The following is a 10,000-nucleotide window of genomic DNA, read 5'->3' as shown; positions in this document are numbered from 1 at the left end:
TAGCTCTCGCCTAGCACATAGCTCTCGCCTAGCACATAGCTCTCGCCTAGCACATAGCTCTCGCTAGCAGAATAGCTCTCGCCTAGCACATAGCGCTCGCCTTGCACATAGCGCTCGCCTTACACCATTCACTGCTTAATAACTACTGCATATAATAAAGTCACGATTGCTCATGTGGTAAAATAGTAATGACACAATCATTTTGTTTAAAGGTATGCAACCAACATTACACAAAACGCGCGCTCAAGTTGCCTAAAAACCACGAAGTACTACGTATACTTTAATTGTAAACGCAACTGGTTTCACAGTAAACGTGTATGAAAATTGCCTATATTCAAGAAGTACTACATTTGTTTAAATATTGTATTACTGTTACGAAGTACGACGTTTAAATATATGAATTATTTTTAGTTGTATATAAAATCTAGCTATTTTTGTAAATTAATAATGCAACCCGCAATACACCAAATGTGTATTAATATTGCCTAACTTGTACGAAGTACAACGTTCATTTAAGTGCATTAAGTATGGTGCTCTGTGTGATGAAATACGACGTTCATGTGACCATAAAGTAACAAACGATGTACGGCGCTCACAAATGCAGCACTCAAAATTTTGTTTCATTGCACGACGTTTGCTTTGTTTCTGACTGCGACGAAATGCAGCGTTCATTTGACTTTGTACATAGTACAGACGAAGTACGACGTTTTGCGAAGTACGGCACTCAAAATCGTGATTTTCATGTACGACGTTTATTTGCACGTCCTGCCGACTGCGACGGAGTACAGCGTTCAATTGACTTTGTACATAGTACAGACGAAGTACGACGTTTGCGAAGTACGGCACTCAAAATCGTGATTTTCTTGTACGACGTTTATTTGCACGTGCTGTCGACTGCGACGAAGTTAAGCGTTCATTTGACTTTGTACATAGTACAGACGAAGTACGACGTTTTCGAAGTACGGCACTCAAAATCGTGATTTTCTTGTACGACGTTTATTTGCACGTGCTGCCGACTGCGACGGAGTACAGCGTTCAATTGACTTTGTGCATAGTACAGACGAAGTACGACGTTTGCGAAGTACGGCACTCAAAATCATGATTTTCTTGGTAAGACGTTTATTTGCAGTTGCTTCGACTGCGACGAAGTACAGCGTTCAATTGACTTTGTACATAGTACAGACGAAGTACGACGTTTGCGAAGTACGGCACTCAAAATCATGATTTTCCTTGTAAGACGTTTATTTGCAGTTGCTTCCGACTGCGACGAAGTACAGCGTTCAATTGACTTTGTACATAGTACAGACGAAGTACGACGTTTGCGAAGTACGGCACTCAAAATCATGATTTTCCTTGTAAGACGTTTACCTTGCAGTTGCTTCCGACTGCGACGAAGTACAGCGTTCAATTGACTTTGTACATAGTACAGACGAAGTACGACGTTTGCGAAGTACGGCACTCAAAATCGTGATTTTCATGTACGACGTTTATTTGCAACGTCCTGCCGACTGCGACGGAGTACAGCGTTCAATTGACTTTGTACATAGTACAGACGAAGTACGACGTTTGCGAAGTACGGCACTCAAAATCGTGATTTTCTTGTACGACGTTATTTGCACGTGCTGTCGACTGCGACGAAGTTAAGCGTTCATTTGACTTTGTACATAGTTACAGACGAAGTACGACGTTTTCGAAGTACGGCACTCAAAATCGTGATTTTCTTGTACGACGTTTATTTGCACGTGCTGCCGACTGCGACGGAGTACAGCGTTCAATTGACTTTGTGCATAGTACAGACGAAGTACGACGTTTGCGAAGTACGGCACTCAAAATCATGATTTTCTTGTAAGGACGTTTATTTGCAGTTGCTTCCGACTGCGACGAAGTACAGCGTCAATTGACTTTGTACATAGTACAGACGAAGTACGACGTTTGCGAAGTACGGCACTCAAAATCATGATTTTCTTGTAAGACGTTTATTTGCAGTTGCTTCCGACTGCGACGAAGTACAGCGTTCAATTGACTTTGTACATAGTACAGACGAAGTACGACGTTTGCGAAGTACGGCACTCAAAATCATGATTTTCTTGTAAGACGTTTACTTGCAGTTGCTTCCGACTGCGACGAAGTACAGCGTTCAATTGACTTTGTACATAGTACAGACGAAGTACGACGTTTGCGAAGTACGGCACTCAAAATCATGATTTTCTTGTACGACGTTTATTTGCACTTGCTGTCGACTGCGACGAGGTTTAGCGTTTCACTTGACTTTGTACATAGTATAGACGAAGTAGACGTTTGCGAAGTACGGCACTCAAAATCGTGATTTTCTTGTACGACGTTTATTCGCACGTGCTGCCGACTGCGACGAAAATGCAGCGTTCATAGTACAAACGAAGTACGACGTTCACAAAGTGATGAAGTAAAACGTAAACAATAAATAATAATAATGCAACCCACAATACACTAATTGTGTATTAAATTGCATAACCTACACGAAGTACGGACGTTCAAGAATACTAAAGAATTTTTATTTGTGTTGTATATAATGAAAAAAACAGCAAATTTTTTTTGCAAATTACGTATCTGTAAATAAATGTAAACATTTAGCAACTAATCAAAATTGTTTTTTTTTGCCTAGATATTAAAGTAAAACATAAAATTACATTAAATTTATAAAATGCAACCCGCAGCACACTAGATCTGCATTAATATTGCATAACCTTCACGAAGTACGACGTCCCAAAAATATTAATTTTTTTTTATATTGAGGTTAAAAGTGAGAAAACATAAATTAATAATAATGCAACCTGCAATACACTTAATGTGTACTGATCTTGCATAACCTTCACGAAGTACTACGTTCAAATATAAATTAATATTATTGTGACCCGCAATACACTAATTTGTATCAATATTGCATAACCTACACGAAGTACGACGTTCAAGAATATTAAAGAATTTTATTTGTGTTGTATATAATAAAAAAACAGCAAATTTTTTTGCAAATTACGTATCTGTAAATAAATGTAAACATTCAGCAACTAATCAAAGTGTTTTTTTGCCTAGACATAAGTAAATCATAAGAATACATTAAATTTATAAAATGCAACCCGCAGCACAACAGATGTGCATCAATTATTGCATAACTGTTACGAAGTACGACGTCCAAAAATATTAAATTTTTTTTAATATGAAGGTAAAAAGTGAGAAAACATAAATAATAATAATGCAACCTGCAATACACTTAATGTGTACTGATGTTGCATAACCTTCACGAAGTACTACGTTCAAATATAAATTAATATTATTGCGACCCGCAATACACTAAATTTGTATCTATATTGCATAACTTACACGAAGTACGACGTTTGAAAATATTAAATGTTTTATTTGTAGTTTGCATATAATAAAAAAAAAAACAAATTTTTATGTAAATTACGTATCTATAAATAACGTACACATTTAACAATTAAATAAACATAGTATTTTGGCCTAGATATTAAATTAAAACATAAAAAATGCATAATATTATTAAAATGCAACTTGCAATACACCAAATGTGTATTAATATTGCATAACCTTTACGAAGTACGACGTTCACGAAGTACGTCGTTTACGAAGTGCGACGTTTACGAAGTGCGACGTTCACGAAGTACGTCGTTTACGAAGTGCGACGTTCACGAAGTACGTCGTTTACGAAGTGCGACGTTCGCGAAGTACGACGTCTACACATTAGGGCACTCAAAATTATTGTTACGTTGTACGACATTCAGACGTTCCAACTGCGACTAACTACAGCATTCATTTGACTTTGCACATACGACGAACGAAGTACGACGTTTACGAAGTACGGCGCTTAAAATAATTTTGTTTTTATTAATTAATTATTTTTTTTAAAACAAACGTTTTTATAATTAAATTTTATAATGGTTTAAATATAAAATATGACTTTTTAATATTATCAATATTTAAAATATTTTCTCCCTTTTGTGTGTATGCCTTATAGTTATAGAGCTGTGCGCTTCGGTAGACGTCGCCTGTGGAGCTATGTCAGTGGAGCGGTGCGCACATCCAATACCGAGCGGCTGCCTCGATCGGTGTCGCGCTGGTATACATATGGTAGTGGTGTGTGTCGATGCGTTGAGTGAGGCGATATGAACGGTGTAACGGTTTAGTCGAAGTTTATCATAAATGACGACGACAAAACGACCGATTATGTATACGTTCTGCATTTGCTTCCAATTTATCGACGTTTATCGCACATTTCCGCTATCGAATTCGAATAGGGCTTTGCTTGCGAGATTGCTTTATTTTGTGATTTTGTGGCTCGCCCAGTTCCCCACAGCGAGATTGCGGATGCGGCAAAACGTATTCTCTTACGTTGGCGGTCCTTATGCAATCAAACTTTGTTGAACTAACAAATGTTTGTGATTTAAACAAACAAAAATAATAAATGCGTCAACTCTCTAATATCCGAGCGAGAATATTTATATAATATTCGTAACGTTTATGGATTCGAAAGAATTTCATAAATTCACGTCGCATTCAATCTTGCGAAGAGTGAAGAGAATGTTTGAACTTTTAAATCGGCAAAGGTAAAAAATAATATTATAAATATTATTATTATGCCTTTATTGACCGATATATGTGTTGTGGTGTTTAACGACTACGACGACGATGATGACGATACATTTATCTCTATATCGTACGAAGAAAAGAAGAAACAGCGTGGCGTTACTTTCTTATATGTTAGATTGTTTCGCACAAACGCGCATATTCTTCATCTTTATAAACGATGATGATGAGTATTTTATTCTCTCGTCTGTCTCAAAAAACACAAAAACACAGTTCCCTGGTTGATCCTGCCAGTAGTCATATGCTTGTCTCAAAGATTAAGCCATGCATGTCTCAGTACAAGCCAAATTAAGGTGAAACCGCGAAAGGCTCATTAAATCAGTTATGGTTCCTTAGATCGTACCCACATTTACTTGGATAACTGTGGTAATTCTAGAGCTAATACATGCAAACAGAGCTCCGACCGGAGACGGAAGGAGCGCTTTTATTAGATCAAAACCAATCGGTGGCGGTTTCGCCGTCATCGTACAACTTGGTGAATCTGAATAACTTTACGCTGATCGCACGGTCTCGCACCGGCGACGCATCTTTCAAATGTCTGCCTTATCAACTGTCGATGGTAGGTTCTGCGCCTACCATGGTTGTAACGGGTAACGGGGAATCAGGGTTCGATTCCGGAGAGGGAGCCTGAGAAACGGCTACCACATCCAAGGAAGGCAGCAGGCGCGCAAATTACCCACTCCCGGCACGGGGAGGTAGTGACGAAAAATAACGATACGGGACTCATCCGAGGCCCCGTAATCGGAATGAGTACACTCTAAACCCTTTAACGAGGATCAATTGGAGGGCAAGTCTGGTGCCAGCAGCCGCGGTAATTCCAGCTCCAATAGCGTATATTAAAGTTGTTGCGGTTAAAAAGCTCGTAGTCGAATTTGTGTCCCGCGCCGCCGGTTCATCGTTCGCGGTGTTAACTGGCGTTTCGCGGGACGTCCTGCCGGTGGGCTTAGCTCGAGAGGGCGGCCCAACTCAATCCCGCCGCGGTGCTCTTCATTGAGTGTCGAGGTGGGCCGGCACGTTTACTTTGAACAAATTAGAGTGCTTAAAGCAGGCTAAAACTTCGCCTGAATACTGTGTGCATGGAATAATGGAATAGGACCTCGGTTCTATTTTGTTGGTTTTCGGAACCCCGAGGTAATGATTAATAGGAACGGATGGGGGCATTCGTATTGCGACGTTAGAGGTGAAATTCTTGGATCGTCGCAAGACGGACAGAAGCGAAAGCATTTGCCAAAAACGCTTTCATTGATCAAGAACGAAAGTTAGAGGTTCGAAGGCGATCAGATACCGCCCTAGTTCTAACCATAAACGATGCCAGCTAGCGATCCGCCGACGTTCCTCCGATGACTCGGCGGGCAGCTTCCGGGAAACCAAAGCTTTTGGGTTCCGGGGGAAGTATGGTTGCAAAGCTGAAACTTAAAGGAATTGACGGAAGGGCACCACCAGGAGTGGAGCCTGCGGCTTAATTTGACCAACACGGGAAACCTCACCAGGCCCGGACACCGGAAGGATTGACAGATTGAGAGCTCTTTCTTGATTCGGTGGGTGGTGGTGCATGGCCGTTCTTAGTTGGTGGAGCGATTTGTCTGGTTAATTCCGATAACGAACGAGACTCTAGCCTGCTAAATAGGCGTATTTCGACATCCCAAATGCCGGCTGGAGCCGGGTTCGCCCGGTCTCTATGTGCGGTTTTTACTGTCGGCGTACAAACAATTCTTCTTAGAGGGACAGGCGGCTTCTAGCCGCACGAGATTGAGCAATAACAGGTCTGTGATGCCCTTAGATGTTCTGGGCCGCACGCGCGCTACACTGAAGGAATCAGCGTGTCCTCCCTGACCGAGCGGTCCGGGTAACCCGCTGAACCTCCTTCGTGCTAGGGATTGGGGCTTGCAATTGTTCCCCAGAACGAGGAATTCCCAGTAAGCGCGAGTCTAAGCTCGCGTTGATTACGTCCCTGCCCTTTGTACACACCGCCCGTCGCTACTACCGATTGAATGATTTAGTGAGGTCTTCGGACCGGTGCGCGGTGGCGTTTCGACGTTGCCGATGTTGCTGGGAAGATGACCAAACTTGATCATTAGAGGAAGTAAAAGTCGTAACAAGGTTCCGTAGGTGAACCTGCGGAAGGATCATAACGTGTAAATGTTGTTGTTTAGTTGTCACACATACACACACATTTTGTCTGTGCTGATCAACAAAAAACACACATACATACACTATTCGTATGATGTACAATTCTCATACAAAATTCTTTATTATGCGTCGAACGGAAAAGCAACAACGGGTCGTCTTGCATTAAGCGGATCTGTTGTTACGTTTTTCGATTTATTTTATAAATCGATTGTAAACGTGCCGTAAACGACGTTTTCAAAGAATTTTTTCGAACATTAACACGAATCAATATTGTCGAAAGATGGTTATGTGCTAACGTTTTATTATTGCTTTCGCAGTGCCGGTCTTAGCGTATTTCCATCATCGTATTCGCATCGAAAAAAAGTACTAATACACAGTGGTGGTGTATAATTAATGTGCAAGAGATGTTGTTGTGTTGTTGTTGTAGTATTTGTATATGGTTGGAGTTATTTATAATAACAAACAAGAATGAATGAATGAATAATAATGGTGTCTGCCAATACGATCGTACTTTATGTACACGACTAAAACTTTATACATACAAACCATAATAATAAATAAACTCGAAACAACCAACAAAAAATTAATACGCTACTGTACATACAAATACACATTTATACATACCATCATTTTACTTAACCGATGGTGAGTGATGTTTGAAAAATAAACGCTTAGGCTTACGGTTTTGTAAGCCAGTCTTTGCGTATTTTCTTCATCGTATTCGCTTCGGAAAAAAGAAAATAAAGATGGTGTATAATTTAATGTGTAAAAGAGATGTTGTAGTTGTAATTTAATTGTAAATGGTTGGAGTTTATTAATAAATAAAAGGGGCTGTCTATTCGTCTGTACTTTATGTACAAGACTAAAACTTTATACATACAAACCATAATAATAAATAAACTCGAAACAACCAACAACAAAATTAATACGCTACTGTACATACAAATACACATTTATACATACCATCATTTTACTTAACCGATGGTGAGTGATGTTTGAAAAATAAACGCTTAGGCTTACGGTTTTGTAAGCCAGTCTTGCGTATTTTCTTCATCGTATTCGCTTCGGAAAAAAGAAAATAAAGATGGTGTATAATTAATGTGTAAAAGAGATGTTGTAGTTGTAATTCAATTTGTAAATGGTTGGAGTTTATTAATAAATAAAAGGGGCTGTCTATTCGTCTGTACTTTATGTACAAGACTACAAAAACGTTTTATAACAATAAAAAGCTCGAAACAACCAATAACAAAATATACTACTACTATACTACTATACATACAAACGCACATTTATAAATACATAAAATCAATTTACTTTATCGATAGTGAGTGATGTTTGGAAAAAAACGCTTAGGCTTACGGTTTTCGGGTACCTGGGTTCCGCATGCGTCGAAGTAATAATTTACTTTAACGACGCGACGAACCGTAGGAATCTAAATAAAAAAGTTATTAACTTTTTTAGATTCTGTGGGTTTTAAATGATATACGCCCGACTGACGAAGGAACGTTTTGCACTGCCTGTGCTTTTCTTTTGATTCGTTTTTATGTCGACGGACGTTCTTAGAATGCCCACCAAACGACGTATCACACAAAACACCCTACAATTGTATTGTTTGGTAAATATTGTTGTGATTAAGTTTGCAGCTGTGGCGTTTGTTTGAAGAAAAACGTCTGGTTTTTCGACATATTTTCTATTTAATAAATATACATAATGCTTATCGCAAAAGGAGCAGAGTTTTATAGACAAAGTTGATAGAGAAAAAAAACCTAATAGATATATATATACGTATTTATAAAACGTTAATATCATCGGTTATTCTTTATGTAAACTTAAACTATAACTGCATACTCTTTTCGATAAGTAGAAACAAATGCCACTTTAATTAAATAAAATATTATAAAAATATAACGCCGAACGTTTCTTTCGATTGGTCCGTTTCTCACATATACATCACAATTGTAATAACCTTAAGTAGTTATTTTTGTTGTTGTGTGATGATGAAACGATTTCGATGTGGAACGGTGCGTTATGTAATAATATTTTAAATTTGTTTGAAAAGATTACCCTGAACGGTGGATCACTTGGCTCGTGGGTCGATGAAGAACGCAGCTAATTGCGCGTCAACTTGTGAACTGCAGGACACATGAACATCGACATTTCGAACGCACATTGCGGTCCTCGGATATACTGTTCCCGGACCACTCCTGGCTGAGGGTCGTGTCAATTTCAAAGACTGCTCGGTTTTTGTCTTAAACACAGCGCACAATGTTGTGTAGACAATTACGTCGGAGCGTGTTGGGTGCAAATATGACGCGTTACTATAATTGTTAATTGATTGTCGGTTGTCATAATAAAATATTATGCAACGTAGACAACAATAAAAACAATATAAAAAAATAACGCGGCATCCTAAAACGCAATAGCGGCTGACATTCTTATTAGTTTGTTGGTACAAGTTGGTTTAGACGTAGCACGTCCGATATTAAAAAGCAGCCACAACGCTTAAATTTCGAACGAAGCGATCGTCGTGTCCGAGACGTTAAAGTTGTTTATATGCATATTTTATGCACTATAATTAACAACAACAACATTCTCGCAACGACGTCAGATCGATGTTTGAAATTGTTTGGAGGCAGCCATATAAACGGAATACGTGTAATTATCGTCTGACAAAATAAAGGCAAATTTATATTTGCGACCTCAGAGCAGGTGAGACTACCCGCTGAATTTAAGCATATTATTAAGCGGAGGAAAAGAAACTAACTAGGATTTCCTTAGTAGCGGCGAGCGAACAGGAAAAAGCCCAGCACTGAATCCCGCGGCCGAAACCGGACGCCGGGAAATGTGGTGTTAGGGAGGATCCGTCATCCCGAGATTGTGCGACGCGTCCAAGTCCATCTTGAACGGGGCCACAGCCCATAGAGGGTGCCAGGCCCGTAGTGACCGTTGCCGATAACGGGAGGATCTCTCCTCAGAGTCGGGTTGCTTGAGAGTGCAGCCCTAAGTGGGTGGTAAACTCCATCTAAGGCTAAATATGACCACGAGACCGATAGCGAACAAGTACCGTGAGGGAAAGTTGAAAAGAACTTTGAAGAGAGAGTTCAATAGTACGTGAAACCGTTCAGGGGTAAACCTGAGAAACCCGAAAGGTCGAAAGGGGAGATTCAGCGTGACTCGATAGCGGCGCTAAATGATCGTGCGACGAACGGCGTACGCGTCGTTCGCGCCTTTT

General features: G+C 39.7%; 3 non-coding genes across 3 annotated transcripts in view; all 3 read left to right on the top strand.

Annotated features, from left to right (window-relative positions):
* Positions 1–4,852: 4,852 nt before the first annotated feature.
* Positions 4,853–6,770, top strand: LOC135267846 (small subunit ribosomal RNA). Its single transcript, XR_010336218.1, has one exon. It is a non-coding gene; the product is annotated as a small subunit ribosomal RNA (ribosomal RNA).
* A 2,059-nt stretch (positions 6,771–8,829) lies between these two features.
* LOC135267850 (5.8S ribosomal RNA) lies at positions 8,830–8,986 on the top strand. The gene has a single exon (XR_010336222.1). It is a non-coding gene; the product is annotated as a 5.8S ribosomal RNA (ribosomal RNA).
* Positions 8,987–9,463: 477 nt separating this feature from the next.
* The window catches only part of LOC135267848 (large subunit ribosomal RNA), a 4,039-nt gene continuing 3,502 nt past the window's right edge, over positions 9,464–10,000 (top strand). The window contains exon 1 of the ribosomal RNA XR_010336220.1: positions 9,464–10,000. This exon is cut by the window's right edge and continues 3,502 nt beyond it. This is a non-coding gene — a ribosomal RNA (large subunit ribosomal RNA).

Source organism: Tribolium castaneum, unplaced genomic scaffold (genome assembly GCF_031307605.1).
Source record: "Tribolium castaneum strain GA2 unplaced genomic scaffold, icTriCast1.1 ptg000105l, whole genome shotgun sequence".
NCBI lineage: Eukaryota > Metazoa > Arthropoda > Insecta > Coleoptera > Tenebrionidae > Tribolium > Tribolium castaneum.
Note: the sequence above shows the minus strand (reverse complement) of the source record. Positions and strands in the feature narration are given on the sequence as shown.